The 18,216-nt window shown below is 38.1% G+C and overlaps 1 protein-coding gene across 7 annotated transcripts in view; it reads left to right on the top strand.

Moving 5' to 3' along the window:
- FCHSD2 (FCH and double SH3 domains 2) overlaps positions 1-18,216 on the top strand; it is a 330,965-nt gene that overhangs the window by 208,038 nt on the left and 104,711 nt on the right. The gene's annotated exons all lie outside the window — the stretch shown is intronic.

Raw genomic sequence — 18,216 nt, 5'->3', positions numbered from 1 at the left:
TCCTGTAATCTATTAACTCTAATTACATAAAAACTTAAATTAGGAGGGACCATTATGATATCATTTTCGTGTGATTTTTTTTTTTTTTTGTTTCGACCTGTGCTGGCTCCTGGTGATTATTGGTATTTTTAAATTATAAAGCTATTTGTTTAACCATCTTTTCCAGAATTTGATAGGAAATCACATTAAACTTGCCTCTCTCTCATTTGTTTTACATAAAGAACATTCTTAGTTTAAAAACAAAAAAGAAAGAAAAGAATAAAAAAGGAGGGAACTTAGTTAATATCTTAGTTGACAATGGTTGAAGAAAAACATCTCAAAAACCACTTAGTTTATATAAAGTATATTTTGTAAACTCATATTCTTTTTACAGTGAATATCAATAGCTTATACCAGAGGTTCTCAAATGTTTTTGTCTCAGGATCTCTTTACACTCTTAAAAATTATTGAGGAATCAAAGAGCTTTTGTTGATGTGGGTTATACTTATTGGTATTTAATGTATTTGAAATTTAAACTGAGAGAATTTAGAGACACAAGAATGCCAAAGTACAGATTTCATTAACTATCAGAGCGATTGCATCATCACGTTATTCAGCCTCTAGAAAACTATACCACATAACTTGTGAAAGAGTGGGAGTTAAAAGGGCAGTCTCAGTATTATAAAAATAACTTTGACCCCACAGGTCCCCTAAAAGGGTCTCAGAGATTCCCCCCAGTGGTCCCTTGATCTTACTTTGAGAACCTCTGCCATATACTAAATAAAACGTATTACTGTCAAGTTAGAAGGAACTCTAAGACTAAAATTGAAGATCTAGAATTGAATATTTCAATGGAATTCTTAGGTTTCAATAATAATACTTATTAAGGGTTATCTAAATGTATTAGATACTTTCAGGGATGCAGAGATGAAACAAATACAACTTCTTTTCTCCAAAAGCTTTCTCATTAGGAAATGTGGCATTTACACATTGAGTTGAAATACAGTGAAAAGGGGTGACATGTTGTCATAGTAAATAAACTACATACCACTGGACTCACCTTTGCAATTTATAAACTAAGTTACGTAATTCTGTAAAATATGTTTGACTGTTGATGATTCTCTTGACGTGATTAACTATAAACAAAAATGACACCAAATTTAGAGATCGTTGCATTTTGCTTTAGCCTAGTGTATTTAGTAACTTGCTCTGAAAGATTTGGGCAAACAGAAAGTAGGGAATTGCTGTCTTCAAATCACTTTAGAGTCATTTCTCAAAAATACCCATTTCTGAACTACACATACTTCCATATTTAAAACAGTATGAAGTCAGATGTGGTGGTTCACGCCTATAATCATAGCACTTTATGAGGCCAAGATGGGAGAATCACTTGAGGCCAGGAGTTCAAGATCAGCCTGGGCAACATAGTGAGACCCCCATCTATTAAAAACAAACAAAATAAAACAAAATAAAACTTAAAAATAAGCCAGGCATGATGGTACACATCTGTAGTCCTAACTGCTTGGAAGTCTGAGGTGGGAGGATTGCTCGATCCCAGGAGTTCGAAGCTGTAGTGAGCTGTGATCCCACTCCAGCCTGGGCAACAGAGTGAAACTCTGTCTCAGAAAACAAACAGAAAGTACTAAATACAGAGAAATACAATTCAAAATGACCTAGAAACACCTGGATTTGATATACTTGTAGAGCAGCTAAGAATTGGGAGGGCAGATACCACATTTTAAAACGGAATATTAAAGAATAAAAACAGGGTCAAAAGTTACAATATGGCAATGGAAAGTATTAGGTTTGAGCAGTGCTAAGGCAGCCTCACATGTGTGCTACCTCCCCATTCCTAGGTCACCATTATCTATTTACCCCACTCTGCAACCACTAAAAAGTGCTTTAGATCAAAAGTAGGAAAACGTAGTAAGTGAGAGGTATGTGTGCCTCTTTCCCTAAGCATAATTTATTCTGTGTCTTCACCGGCAAACTTCTGGCTCAGCCTTCTTATCTACAACTTGGGAATTCTTTTTATTAAAGCCTTTCTTTACCTGTATTCTTATTATCAGAGTATATTTCACACCCTGGGATTCTTTATTATGCCCTGTCCCTTACCCCATACCCTTTCCCCACGTCAACTCCCAACATTATTAAAGCAGAGAGAACTTTCTGGTGGCTAACAGAATGGATACTATTTTACTAGAAATCTTTGTAACTTTAAAGGAATGGGGATGGCAAATAGGTTTCAGTTTATGTGTCAGTTGTAAGAAATTAATAGCAGCTGCATGGAATACTGGACCAAGAAGTATTATAAAACTGCTAGGCTCAAGTGCCATAATCCATTATCAGTCACAGGTGTGAGAAGAGTGAATGACAGCACATGGACTCCATATTTGAAGCCCCCTGACCTAGCAGATCTCTGCCTTTGAATCCATTTAAATCCAAGGAGCAGCAGACTGGAGCATATCTTCCATATGATATAGTTTGGATATTTGTTTCCTCCAAATTGCATGTTGAAATGTGATCCCCAGTGTTGGAGGTGGTGTCTAGTGGGAGGTGTTTGGGTCATGAGGGTGGATCCCTCTTGAATCGCTTAGTGCCCGTCCCGCAGTAATGAGTGAGTTCACGTGAGACTGGCCATGGCACCTTCCCTCCCACCTGGCTCACTTGTGACACGCCTGCTGTGCCTTTGCCTTCCACTATGACTGTAAGCTTCCAGATGCCTCACCATAAGTAGATCCTGGCACTATGCTTTTTGTACAGTCTGCAGAACTGTGAGGCAAACAAACCTTTTTTCTTCGTAGACTACCCAGCCTTACATATTCCTTTATAGCAGTGTAGAACAGATTAATACCCTATATTAGTATGTGTTTGAAGTGTGTGGGTTTCTTCCTATATATCTGTGCTTTTAAAAAATCTTCCTCAAAGTTAGACTGAGGAAGTGCATTGAAATATCTGAGGTATATTGATATCACACACACACACACACACACCCCAGAAACTTAAAATCAGAGAAATTTGAAGTATAGTTCTACCTCTACTAATCAGCATATAATTTACATGATCTGTCTTGATCTCAGTTGGACCAGTGCCTGACATACAATATTAAATACTTCTGTTGCATCCTTTCAGTAAACACATAGAAAGCTATTGGGAGCAGATACATTGAAATGTCTATCTTAGCAGTTTATTGAAACCAAGCCCACATTGTGTGGAGACTTGTTATTTAATGCGGTACCTGACTGACTGTAGAAGCAACCCTAAATTGACAGTCTCAGAGTAGACTGAGCCTTTCTGACTTTTTAAAAAGACTGCGGAGCCGGGCACGGTGGCTCACGTCTGTAATCCCAGCACTTTAGGAGGCCGAGGCGGGTGGATCACAAGGTCAGGAGATCGAGACCATCCTGGCTAACATGGTGAAACCCCCGTCTCTACTAAAAATACAAAAAAAAAAAAATTAGCTGGACATGGTGGTGGGCGCCTGTAGCCCCAGCTGCTCGGAAGGCTGAGGCAGGAGAGTGGTGTGAACCCAGGAGGCGAAGCTTGCAGTGAGCCAAGATGGCGCCACTGCACTCCAGCTTGGGCGACAGAGCGAGATTCCGTCTCAAAAAAAATAAAATAAAAAAAAGGCCACAGAATATGTGAAGTGGAAGAGAAAGAGTAACAGTGAAACCAGGATTGAAATTTCTAAAGTGCATAAAGAGTATTGACAGAATCATAGAGACCATCTAAGCCTGTGAGTCTTAAGTGGCTTATCTCTCCTCCTGTCCTCCCAAGATTCTGATATGTAAGGAGATGCATGTCCCATGCACACATGCATGTACATACACACACACACACACACACACACACACACACACACACACACACATCTTACTGATGAGTATATGTAATATCCTGTAGGAGTCCTGAAGCAAGAAAATAATTGAGAGACTTATCTATTCCAGTGCTCCTGTTTCCATAGATGGAAACGGGTAAATTGTTCTGGCAGACTGGAATGTCCTTTTATGAAACAAGAGTCTGAATTTTTTGTTATTGTTTATTTTTTTCAACTTTTAAAAGGATTATTTCTTAGGGAGATTTGGTTAAAATAGATAACTTTTTTTTCTTAAATCTGATCACTTTTAAGTGACTATAGATAAAACTTGGGAAGGAGATAAGAGACCTTTCTCTGAAGGTAGATTTTTAATAAAAGGGGAAAGTGGAATTGGTGAACTTGAGGTCGAAACTGATGGATCAGTATAGGAAAATATTGAAATACTCAGTTATTAGATTTTGTTCCATGGTGTTTACATAGAGTCCAGCAACTGTTTTTTGTTGTTGTTTTATTTTGCTTTCTTGAGACAGAGCGTCGCTCTGTTGCCCAGCTGGAGTGCAGTGGCGCGATCTCAGCTCACTGCAGCCTCCGCCTCCTGGGTTCCAGTGATTCTCCTGCCTCAGCCTCCCAAGTAGGTGGTACTACAGGTCAGCACCACCACGCCCAACTAATTTTTATGTTTTTGGGAGAGACAGGGTTTCACCATGTTGGCCAGGCTGGTCTCGAACTCCTGACCTCAAGTGATCCACCTGCCTCAGCCTTCCAAAGTGCTAGGATTCCAGGTGTGAGCCACTGCACCTGGCCAGAACTTGTCACTTTTTCACTCTAGTCCTTAGCATCAAAGGTTTTCCTCTAACTTGATTTAAAGCAAGCCATCTTTCCCCTTTGTAAAATAGTGGGAACATTTATTGCTGAGGTTTTCATGTGAAATGAAGTCAAAATCTTTTAAGATTACAAACGAGTACTTTAAAGTAGTTAAATGGTAAGGTAAGAGTCGTGTGTGTTTAGATATATACATATCTGTAGATTCAGATATTGTATACATTTATCATTCAATAGAAATGAAGAATAGGTTTATTTTTATGTTAACTTTTTAAAATAATTTATGTTTATATAATTCCAAACTTGTAGAAAAATTGCAAGAAAGTACAAACTCCTATATGCCCCAGTTAACATTTTGTTCTATTTGTTCCCTCTCCCTCACTATATACTTGTTTATGTGCTTGTGTATATATAAATATCTATATCCATTATCATTATTCTTTTTCTGATCCATTTGAGAGCAAGTCGTGAACATAATGCCTCCTCACCTCTCAATACTCCAGAATTTATATCCCCCATGCAAGATTACTCTCTTACCTAACCATCCAAATCAGGAAATCAACATCAGTAGATACTGCCATCCAATCCACAGACCCAATACACATTTTTACGAGGTGTTCCAAAAATATCTTTTTTATTTCTGACTTGAGATCCAATCCAGGATCATTTATTACATTTAGTTGCCATGTCTCTTTAGTCTCCTTCAATCTAGAAGAGTTCCTCATTTTTTCCTGTGTTTTATGACTTTGGCAGTTTTAAAGAGCAGAGTCCTTTGATTCTGTTGGATGTCTGTCAGATCATGCATTCTTGGCAGAAATGCCTTAGAAATGATGCTGTGTCTTCTCTGTATATCATATGAAGAAGTGTATGATGTCAAACTGTCTCACCCCTGGTGATGTTAATATTGGTCACCTAGTCAGTTTGGGGTCTTCTGGGTTTTTTTTGTTTTTTTTTCCCCCACTATGAAATCATTTTTTTCCCCTATGCAATAGTGCTATGGTCTGAAGTTTCCCCAAAATTCGTATATTGAGGTCCTGACCCCCAAGGGGATAGTAGTAGGAGGTGGGGTCTTTGGTTAAGGCATGAGGGCAAAACCCTCATTGTTGGGATCAGTGCCCTTATAAAAGAAGTCCAAGAGAGACCTCTTGTCCTTTCCGCCATGTGAGAAGGCATTGTCCATGATCCAGGAAGTGGGCCCTCACCAGACACCAAATCTGCTGGCGCCTTGATCTTGGACCTCTCAGTCTCCAGAAGTAAGAGAAATTAATGCTGTTGATTATAAGTCACAGTTGATTATAATCACCTGTTGATTATAAGTCACACTTTATGGTATTTCTTGTATCAGCCTCAACAGATTGAGACAAATAGTATTTTGTGGGGAGTCTCTGCCAATATCCTGTTCCTTGTCAGACCTCCACTCACCAGCCTTAGCATACTTTGATGAAACTCTACTGAATCAGCCACCTTTATGATGGTTGCCAAATGGTGGTTTTCTATTTTCATCATTTTTTCTACTTTTCTTAGTTGGCATTCTAATGAAAGAAGAAGTTTCTATTCTCTGCCATTTATGTACTTGTTTATTTATTTATATCATTATGTCCATGGATTTCTGTTTTATTCAATGGATTGAAATTTATTATTATTATTATTTATTTTTATGCTCAAATTGCTCCATACTTGACTGATAGGAGTATGTCCCCATCGTTCTCTGAGCACTTCCTTTCTGGTTGGTGCAGGATGTTCCAGGCTTATCATGTACTTTCTTCACCCCAATTCTGGAATCAACTATTTCCCCAAGAACCCCTGTTTCCTTTTAGTGGAAGATGTTATTTAAAAACTAAGCACTTTGTGTGCTCATTGCTTCTGAGTGCTGTTACTTCTAGTCCTTTTTAGTGGGCAGAACTAGGAAATATATGTATGTACACACTGTAATATTATAATTTGAAATACATGTTTGGTCTCTGCCCCCAAGTTCCTGGCACAGAGCTCCTAAAGCCTTTGTAGATAAGGGGCACTAAGATAATCTTTTGTTCGTATATTTGGTCTTTGACCCCAGTTCCTGTCACAGAGCTGCTAAGACCTTTCTAATTTCCTGAATGACAGGAGTGTATGACACAGAGTTTCCAAATCCCTTGGAGTTTCCTGGATCATAGGAGAATCTTGTTTTAATGAAGTGACTCTTAGTGGGCTCTTGAATACCGTCAGGATGGGGGCTGGTTGCCAAGGGATCCAAACATGATTAAAGGGTTGGAACTTTTAGCTCCACCCCACCTACCTACTTCAGAGAGGAGCTAAAGGTTGACTTGATCACCATTAGCCAGTGGTGTAATCAATTATGCCCATGTAATGAAGCCTCCATGAAAAACCCAGGACAGGGTTTGGGGAGCTTCCTGGAGGTTAGCCCACCCAGAGAGGGCATGGAAGCCTCACATGCCTTCTTCCATACCTTGCCCTATGCATTTCTTCTATCTGGCTGTTCATCTGTATCTTTGTAATAATCTTTTATAATAAATAAGTATAAATAAAATGTTTCCTTGGGTTCTGTGACCCACTGTAGCAAACTAATCAACCCTAAGAAAGGGGTCATAGGAACGCCAATTTTTAGCTGGTTGGTCAGAAGTACAGGTCACAACCCGAGACTTCCAATTAGCATCTGAAGTGGGGAGCAGTCTTGTGGGTTAGCAGTCTGTGAGACCTGACGCCATCCAGGAAGAGTGTCAGAATTGGATTGGAGGATGCCCAGTTGGTGTCTGCCAGGGAATTGTTTGGCATGTAGGAAAAAGTCCCCACACATCTGAAGTCAGAAGTATTGTGTTGAGTGGTGAGTGAGAGTAGAAAAAACACTTCAGTTTTTTCCCATCTCTGTTACATATACATACAGCCAGATCTGTTTCTGTATCTTATCTGTGTGTGTGTTTGTGTATGTAGAGATATCAATTCACAATGAGGTGGCTGATGGCCAGTTCAGTACTTCAGGATTCTTTGTGGCCTTCCCCCTTTCTATATTTGTATGTAATTATCTTCCTTACCATTGATAAATTTGGCTTTCATCATATTCAATATATTTTCTTAATCTCTTTGTACATTACTCATCTCCTAACCAGCCTGGTTACCTACTCAGCCTTTGATTTTTCCCTCCCAAACTTGCTACTCTTTTGATCTTCCCAATTTCAGTAATGACAACTATATTCTTGCAATTACTCAAGCTAAAAGTCTTAGTGTCATCCTTCTTGCCCCACTCCAAACCCCACATTCATCCCATTAATAATTCCTTTAAATAGAATGATTTTTTGGCCAGTCGTGGTAGCTCACACCTGTAATCCCAACACTTTGGGAGGCTGAAGGGGATGGATCACTTGAGCCCAGGAGTTTGTGATCACCCTGAGCAATGTGAGACCCCATCTCTACAAAAAATAAAATACTTAGCCAGGTATGGTGGCATGCACTTGTGGTCCCAGCTACTCAGGAGGCTGAGTTGAGAGGATTGCATGAGCCCAGTTATTTGAGGCTTGTGGTGAGCCGCTATGCTGTGCCACTGCACTCCAGCGTAGGTGACAGAGTGAGACCCTGTCTCAAAAAAAAAAAAAAAAAAAAAAAATTCCCCACATTCACTGCTAATAGTCTAATAATCTAAGCCACCATTATTATCTTTGCATGTACTTTAGCAAGATTCTTCTAATTGGCTTTCTGCTCCCACCCCCACCTTTATGTCTGTTCTCTGCATAATAGCCAAAGTGATCCTTTTATAACCTAAGTCAGATTATGTCATTTCTTTGGGCAGAGCCTACTAGTGGTTTCTATTCTCACTAAATTTAAAATTCAGAATTCTTATCAAAGTCCTAGGTCATCTGCTATCCTTTCCCTCACTGTAATTTAACCATATTTGCCTTTTACTGTTCCACACCAAGCACACTGTCACCTCTGGACTTTTACACATGATGTTTCCTCAAGCAAGCTCTTCTGCCAGATAGCCACAGATCTTGATACTCCCTGACTCCATTCAAGTCTTTGCTCAAATGTGACTCTAACAGTGAGGCCTTCCCTGACTACACAACATAAGGCGGCGTCTTTTCTTCATTCTCTATTTCTTTACTTTGTTTATGTTTATTGTATTTATTACATCTTGCCATAACATTGAAGAGCAAGAGTTTTTGTGGGGGTTTTTTTTTTCCCATGCAGTGTCTCCAGTACCTGGAATAATGTCTGACAAATAGTAGACTCTTGATAAATATTTGTTGAGTGACTTTTTATGGATTCATGTTTAATAAATTCATGTGGTTGAAATTGATTTAGGTGATATATTAGCAGTATCTTTTATATAGCTGTAAATTAGATGATGTTTTACAAGGAATATTAGTGTCAAATAAGTTCTCAACTGGCCTTAAGAGAGAGAATTTATGTTCCAAAGTAGATATTTCAGAAAACAGAATTAGAGATTAAAGATTTTTTGAAAAAGAAATTGTGAAAAAGGAATTTTGAAAAAGGAATTGATGGGAAGTATACTCATCATCAGCAGTATGTTTCTGGAGATCTAAGATCTGGAGTTTACCTCACTACCTTAGTGTCTGATGCTTATCATGCTTTCTCAAGACCATTTCTCAAAGAATGTTCCTCTTCTCTGACTATACCTTTTCTTTCTGATCCAGCACTGTCAGGCGTCTCATGTTTTCTGGCCTGTTTTACTTTTCTTAATATCTAATACTATGTTTATTTTATTTTCTATTGGAGCACAGTAACTTCATAAATATCTCATATTCTTTGCACTTTCCGTAACAAAATTTTTTCAAGTCAAAGTCTACCGGCACCATAGAGGAGTAGTTGTGTTTGCTTCAGGATTGTCTGAGGCTTTAAAGAGGGTGAACTGCTGACCTTGAGGAAAAGCAGATAATTCTATCAAGAAAGCCTCCCTCCAGGAGTAGGCTTTTATTGCTTTATTATATATCTTAAACTGTGAGATCCTGTTTCTTCACCTATGGAAATAAGGTGAACAATATCCTTTTCATGAATTGTAAATATGTGTAAGTGGCTGGCACATAGTAGGTGTTCTGTAAGTATTCATTTATCTTTCTTCTTTTCCTTATCTTCCACTAATCCATATAACTTAATGTCTCATTTCTACCAATAAGCTCTTATGTATCTTAACCAAATTTTCTTACCAAAATAGTTAAACAGGTCGGGCATAGTGGCTCATATCTGTAACTGCAGCACTTTGAGAGGCCGAGGCCGGTAGATCACTTGAGGTCAGGAGTTCGAGACCAGCCTGGCCAACATGGTGAAACCTCGTCTCTACTAAAAATACAAAAATTAGCTGGGCATGGTGACACATGCCTGTAATCCCAGCTACTCAGGAGACTGAGGCAGGAGAATCACTTGAACCCGGGAGACGGAAGTTGCAGTGAGCTGAAAGAGTGCCACTGTACTCCACACTAGGTCAGAGTGAGATCCTGTCTTAAAAAAAAAAAAAAAAGATAGGCAAACTTGGTGAACACAAGCAAACAAAAAAGTGTATGGAATTGTTTTTGCTCTAAAAGTACTAAAGACTAACATTAGATTAGTGTTTTCCTTTATAGGCCATATATATCTTTCTGGTATTAAGATAGAGAAGAGAGAGTTGCTTCATCTGAGTAACCAAGCAAGACCAGTATAAGTTAAAGTACACAGGGAGTTTCCAAGCATTAAACTCATGGGTGTTCTTCCTGTCTAACCTTGTCTTCATTTGGTAAGACATGTGCAGACCTACCATGAAGCTTCAGGGAATTTTTGATTCTTGCCAAAAATAAAAATGCCCTAAAGTGTGTCTGTTGAAAATGCCAACAACATGTAGATTCGAAAGTTATCTTGTAAGTGAAAGAAAGAGTACAGCTGTTACAGTGTTCTTATCAAATAGGATTTTCCCTAAGTTTTATGGGAGTAAGTACTTTGCGATACTGAACCCTAGCCTCATTTCCTCAGCAAGCATGATTGATCTCAGTTAGATATTAAGAATTTATAAAGAGATTGTAAAAGGGTAAACCTCAAATCAGTGGGAAAATAACAGATTATAAAAGTCATGACGTTGAGACTCTTAGGAAGAAAAATTTTGTTTCTTCCATCATATCAGACCAAAGTAAGTTACAGGTTTGTTAAAAATAAATGTAATAGAGAAAAACATGTGAGAATGTTTATCTGATCTTAGTGTAAGGGTGAGATTTTTAAGGATTCTAGCAAAGGCAAGCACTCTATGGGAAAATGATGATAAATTTTATAATCCCACAGTTCAGAAATGTATACTAATAACACCAACACAAACATTTATTGAGCTAAATGCCAGGCCTTGTAGTAAGTGCTTTACATATAAGTCACAGTGCCAAGGTTGAGAAACTCTGCCCTAGACCTGCATGATCTGTAGCTCTCGTCCGCTGTGTTATCATATGCCAGATGTTTTGTCATGGTGTAACAAGATTTACCAGCTTCCCAATCTGCAGCATCTGTTTCTTCACTATTTGCAACTCTGCCACTTAACAGATGCCACCTATATTAGTTTTTTTGTTATAGCAATGTCCTACACCAGATACTAATCCTGTATTAATTAGGATAAAGGCTAAATAATTAAAATAGGGAGACCCAAAATGCAGTGGTTCACACAAGACTGATGTTAATTATTTCTCATGCAATGGTTCAGAGTAGATAGGTAGCATTTGCCTCATGAAGTTATTTAAAGACTCAGATAGCAGGGTAGCTCCATCACTTTCTCTCATGCCTGGCTGAACCTGTGTCATTGATTTATTTGAGTTCTAGCCAGTGGATAGGGGAAAGAGAGCATGGAGAAGACACACCTGTTCTCTTAAGATCTAGTCCTTAAAGGAGCATATGTTACTTCTGTTCACATTGAATTAGAGAGAACTTAGTCACGTGGTCAATCTCACAGCAGGTATGGGGGCTAGGAAGTGTAGTCCCACAGCGTGTGCCCAGAAAGAAAGGGATAACAGATGTTGGCAGACAACAACAAATAGTTTCCACTACAACCACTACCTGTGCTGCCTCTAAATATCTGAGAAGCCAAATGATAATGTGGGTGTTAAGTATTCTTATAAATGAAAAATTAAAATATCCTAAAAGAAATAAGGAAAAGCTACAAATTCAGTTTTAAAAAGGGAAATACAAAAGACTGGTAACCATACATCAGTAGCTGATTGTCAACAGAGGTACTAAAGCAATTCATTGGAGGAAAGAATAGTCTTTCAACAAATGGTACTGGCACAACTGAATATCCACATGCAAAAAGAATGAAGTTGCACCTCTACCTCACAGCATATATAAAAATTAATTCAAAATGAATCAAAGACTTAAGAGCTAAAACTATATAAAACTCTTTGAGGGGGGAAAGAAAAACACAAGTCTGTGTAAACTAGAATAGGCAACAGTTTCCCAGATATCATGAAAAACACAAGCAACCAAAGAAAGAATAGACAAATTGCAGAAATAAAAACTTTTGTGCATCAAAGGAATCTATGAAGAAAGTGAAGACACCCCACAGAATGGGAGAAAATACTTGCGAATTACATATCTGAAAAGGATTTAATATTTAGAATATATAAAGAAGCTTTACAATTCAATAAAAAGACAAATAACTCAGTTTTTTTTAAAGGGCAAGGACTTTAGTAGACTTTTTTCCCAAAGATGAGTAATACCATTATTCATTAGAAATGTGCAAATCAAAGTCACAATGAAATACCACTTCACATCCACTAGGATGACTAAAATTTTTAAAAACAAAATAAGAAGTGTTGGTGAGGAGACGGAGAAATTGGGTGAGAATGTAAAATGGAACAACCGTTGTGGAAAAACAGTGATGTGAACATTAACATTTGGTGGTTTCTCAAAATATTCAACAGAATTGTCATATGACCCCGAAACTCCACTCTTAGATATATACCCAAGAGAATTGAAAACAGGTGTTCAAGCAAAAAGTTGTGTACACAAATGTTTGTAGCAGCATTATTCATAGTAATCCAAAGGTGGAAACAACCCAAATGTCCATCAACTAGTGAATGGATAGACAAAATGTGGTATACCCATACAATGGAATATTATCAACCATAAAATTGAATGTAGTACTGATTTATGCTACAATATGGATAGACCTTGAAAACTCTGTGTTAAGTGAAAGAAGCCAGACACAAAAGGCTGTATATATTGTGTGATTCCATTTCATTTGTCCAGAATAGGCAAATCCATAAATGTAGAAAGTAGATTAGTGGTTGCCAGGCACTGGGGGAGAGGGCACTGACTACTTAATGGGTATAAAGTTTCTTTTTCTTTTCTTTTCTTTTTTCTTTTCTTTTCTTCCTTCCTTCCTTCTCTGTGTCTCTTTCTCTCTTTCTCTCTGTTTCTTTCTCTCCCTTTCGCTCTCTCTCTCTCTCTGTCTTTCTTTCTCTCTGTCTCTCTTTCTCTTTCTCCCTTCCTCCCTTCCTCCCTTCCTCCCTCCCTTCCTTCCTTCCTTCCTTCCTTCCTTCCTTCCTTCCTTTCCTTCCTTTCCTTCCTTCCTCCCTCCCTCCCTTCCTCCCTTCCTTCTTTCTTCTCCCCTCCCCTCCCCTCCCCTCCCCTCCCCTCCCCTCTGATGGAGTTTTGCTGTTTGTTGCCCAGGCTAGAGTTCTCAGCCTCCCAAGTAGCTATAATTAAAGGCACCCACCACCACACCCAGCCAATTTTTGTGTTTTTAGTAGAGACGGGGTTTCACCATGTTGGCCAGGCTGGCCTTCAACTCCTGACCTCAGGTGATCTGCCCACCATGGGCCTCCCAAAGTGCTGCGATTACAGGCGTGAGCCACCACACCTGGCCAGGTTTCTTTTTGTGGAGATAAAAATGTTCTGGAATTAGATAATAGTGATGGTTGCATAACTTTGTGAATATACTAAAAGCCACTGCATTGTGTACTTTAAAACGATGAACTTAATGGTGTGTGACTAATATCGCAATAAAAAATAAGACTAGTGACTGAAAATCTAGCACCCCACCAATAATCAAAGAAATGGAAATTATAACAATGTTAATCTTAATTGTATCCATTAAAATGGTAAGTTAAAATTTTGTTAATGCATTCATATTCTATTAATAATGTAAATTGATACAGTTGTTTTGGAGGATTTATTGGTAATATGTGTCAAATGCCTAAAAATAAACTATACTTTTTGTCTCAGAAATTATATTGTAAGAATTTATTCTAAGGATGTAATAAACATCTATTATGATATTTATCTACATCCTTGATGATTACAATGAGATTAAAAGTGGAAAGCAACTAAAATGTTGAAAAATAAAACATTCAGTAATTTTGAAGTAATTGAAGTGTTTCATAATAAGCAGCCAATAATTTATGATATCCAGTGGCTGGGCGCGGTGGCTCATGCTTGTAATCCCAGCACTTTGGGAGGCTGAGGTGGGTGGATTGCTTGAGTCCGGGAGTTCAAGACCAGCCTGGCCCACATGGCAAAACCCCATCTCTACTAAAAATACAAAAATTAGCCAGGCCTGGTGGCACACACCTGTAATCCCTAATCTCCCTCAGCTAATCAGGAGGCTGAGGCAGAAGAATTGCTTGAAACCGGGAGGTGGAGGTTGCAGTGAGCTGAGATCACACCACTGCACTCTAGCCTGGGCGACAGAGTAAGACTTCATCTCAAAAAAACAAAACAAACAAAAAATGTATAATATCCAAACGATGTCATAAAAATTATATGTTGTATAAGATTATACCATTATAGTGCCATGGAAAATGTTAACACTGTATTAACTGATTAAAATGAGAATCATAAATAATATGTAAAATATAGTCCTGAATTTGTTTTTAAAGTCTGTTTTATAAGTTAATATTCCCATATTTATGTGCGATTACCTGTGATTTTTGTTTTCTTTGGATTTTTCTGTATTTAATGTTCTTTATTGAGCATGTATTCTGTAATCAGAAAATTATGTTTTCAATGTGTTTTTTTAACTAATGATTTTAGCACACTGTAATTTATACTCAGAGAAATCTGTGGACTAACTTTTGGGACATTTAAAGTAAGGGCTGTTCCAACAGAATATGCTGGAGGATGGGAGTTCCTACACGTCCCTAGGACCAGCGGTATAGTGGTGTGGCTATTAATCTTTTATTATAATATACCCATTTCTTGCTAGACTTGGTGACTCTGGTTGATTAGTTCATTGCTTAGAATAAGATCTCGTGGTCAATTCCTATGTGAGTCAAGTAAACACTGACTTTGGCTTTAATTCTAGTCAGACAGCTTGTAAGTGTGTATCACAAGTCAGAGGGGACACTAAATGGGAGAGGGTAAGTGGATTTTTGTAGATCAACCATTGTTGTGGGAAAACCTCTTCAGTTCTCCTCCTCTTGGCCAGACGTGGGCCTGGGTGTGAGTCTGGAAGAGAAGAGTTCAAGCTTCTCTTGTGACGCACTGAATTTCTTACCCAAGGGAAGTTTAAATAAACTTGAACATAAACCTAGGTCTTCCACTTGGTTTAAAGCCCTTAATGAGGCATAAGATATATTGGAAAATGCTTTGTACCTATAACATTGTTGTTAAGAGATGTTGGCCCCATGGGGCATGCAGCTGTTAAACCAGAGTGACTCCCAGATCGAGTGATGTGAGTCCCATTTTCTTGGACCTGAATCTCACCTGGGGCCTGGGAAAGCGGGCTGGGACACAAGGAGAATAGCTCTTGGGTAGCTGGGTGAGCTATTGCATAGATGGCTGCAAAGACTAGTCCCACAAAGAGGAGCACCTGGTGCTGCCTTGTTGGCAGGCAGTCATTTTTGTCCTACATCCTTCTGAGTAGTCTTGTGAATATGAATGTTACCTAAGCTTGAAAACTTTCCCTGGGCATTATACTTAACATCTTGGAACTCAGGTTCCTGCTCTGTAAAATGAAAATGTTGTCTACTGTAAGGGTGGTTGTAAAAAGTACAGTTACTGCACAAAGCTCCTGGAATATAATAGATACTCTGTAAATGGTAGCTATTACTCTGTTTATACCATCGTATTTTAAAGGTAAAATATGCTAGATACTTCCACAATACCTATTTTACAGACTTGCGTTAGAGGATATTGGCAGGTATTGACATTTTGAGCATTGTAATTATTGACCATGTAATTGTCTAGTTTTAACTCCATGTCATGCAATAGAAGTTAAAGTTGGCAGCATCACAATGAATAGTGATTAAAGTCTGAGTATTTAATATTTAGTTTATCTTCATATGTTCTTAGTGTAGTGGTTTACAATATTTTTACATGCCTTAGAACAAATATTTAATTATAGATGTGCTAACTGAAACTTCTTGCAGTTAATGAGCTAATAAAATATCAAAATATAATGTTAATGTATCTTATTCAGCAAATATTTCTTGAATAAATACTAAGTGTGAGGTATCATTCTGAGTGCCTGAGTCAGTGAACAGAACAGCCAATATAATTTTATACTTTAAATATGTAAAACACTTAAAACATATATGTTCAAAAATCAAATAGACTGACCCAGGGAATTCTCATTTCCATCTCTGTGCCCTTCATCTCCTCACCTGTCAGTCTCTTCAATTTCCTTCCCTTTCATTAAAGCTATTAATAAATAACTAAGGTAATGTGAATTTCACATCTACTGTTTTCCCATAATCCATGCTGTTCTGTGCTGCCTTTTTCCTGATTCAGTGTCTCACTAATCCTTTCCTACTCAAACCTCTCCATCAAGCATCTTGGAATTCTATTCAGTAGTCCTCAGTTAATCCTAACTATAGTTGAATTAAGTAGGTTGAAGTTGAAAGAAGTGTTAAATGTGGATAGTAAATACAAAAGTCAGGGCCAGGCAAGGTGGCTCATTCCTGTAATCCCAGCACTTTGGGAGGTAGAGGTGGGCAGATCACCTGAGGTCAGGAGTTCGAGACCAGCCGAGCTAACGTGGGGAAACCCCATTTCTACTAAAAATACAAAAAATTAGCCAGGCATGGTGGTACGTGCCTGTAATCCTAGCTACCCGGGAGGCTAAGGAAGGAGAATTGCTTGAACCTGGGAGGCAGAGGTTGCAGTGAGCTGAGATCGCACCATTGCACTCCAGCGTGAGCAACGAGCGAAACTCCGTCTCAATGAAAAAGGAAAGTCAGTATTAATGAATCTGTGATTTAGCCAGGCATGGTGGCTCACACCTATAATCCCAGCACTTCTGGAAGTATGCACCTGTAGTCCTAACTATTTGGAAGCCTGAGGTGGGAGGATTGCTTAAGTCCAAGAGTTTGAAGCTGCAGAGAACTATGATCAAACCACTGCACTCCAGCCTGAGTGATAGAGCGAGACCCTGTGTCTAAAAACAAAACAATGAGATATGACTTCACACCCTCTAGGATAGCCATAATAAAAATAAAATAAAATGAATAGCATAGCATATACCATAGCATTCTATAGCATGTTTGTCAGTACTTTTTAATTTTTATAAAGTATATATTTTCTGTTTGATTAGCAAAGTACCAAAATAAAATTTGAAAAGTACAGAAAACCTAAAGATAAATTTAAAATAACTTCACATTGTAAAAGTAAACCACTCTTACTGTAATCTTGGCATATCCTTCTAATCTTTCCTATGCATATATTGCATATACATGTTTCAAAATTGTTATATACCTAAGTCCTTTTCTTTTTTCACATAAAATACATTCTGAGCTATTCCTGCCTGTGTTAGCCCATTTGCATTGCTTTAAAGAAATACATGAGGCTGGGTAATATAAAGAAAAGAGGTTTATTTTGGCTTACAGTCCTGCAGACTGTACAGAGAGCATGGTGCTGGCATCTGCTTCTGGTAAGGCCTCAGGAAGCTTACAATCATGGCAGAAGGCAAAGTGGAGGACCGCATGTCATATGGCAAGAGATGGAGCAAGAGAGGAGGGAGCTGCCAGGCTCTTTTAAATAGCCAGCTCTAGCGTGAACTCATAGAGTGAGAATGCTCTCATTACTGTGAGGACAGCAGCAAGCCATTCATGAGGGATCTGCCCCATGACACAGACACCCCCTACTAGGCCCACCTCCAACACTGGAGATCACATTTCATCATGAGATGTTGAGGGGACAAAAAATGTAAACCGTATCACTGCCTTTACATGTTACTTGAAAATGTGATTTTAATAACTGCATAGTATTTGATCATATTAATATGCAATTAATTTTCTTACTTTTTTATGCTTTTATAAAGCTTTTTTTATGGTTTTTAGTGAAGGTTCTTTTTTACAAATCTTTATACACCTCTTTGATAACTTCCTTAAGATATCTTTTTTAAAAGCTGCATTCCCTGGTCAAAAACAAAGATTGGTTAATACTTTTCATTTGACTAACTGATTCGAAAAGATTATCTCAATATATGCTTCTGAAAACAGTGTATGAAAGTGCCTATCCTTGCACCCTTGTCAAAACTGTGGTTTGTATTTAAACAAATGTACATATGTGAGCAACCATCTGGATGAAGGTAAAAAATTCTTAATTTTTAATTTTTTGCTTACTAACAAATTGAACATTATTTCATGTTGTTTAAACAACTCTTCTGACTAGTAAAAATGAGTTAAAGGATAGATCAATAAAAG

This window comes from Macaca fascicularis, chromosome 14, assembly GCF_037993035.2.
Source record: "Macaca fascicularis isolate 582-1 chromosome 14, T2T-MFA8v1.1".
Taxonomy (NCBI): domain Eukaryota; kingdom Metazoa; phylum Chordata; class Mammalia; order Primates; family Cercopithecidae; genus Macaca; species Macaca fascicularis.
This window is presented reverse-complemented; position numbering and strand designations above follow the sequence as displayed.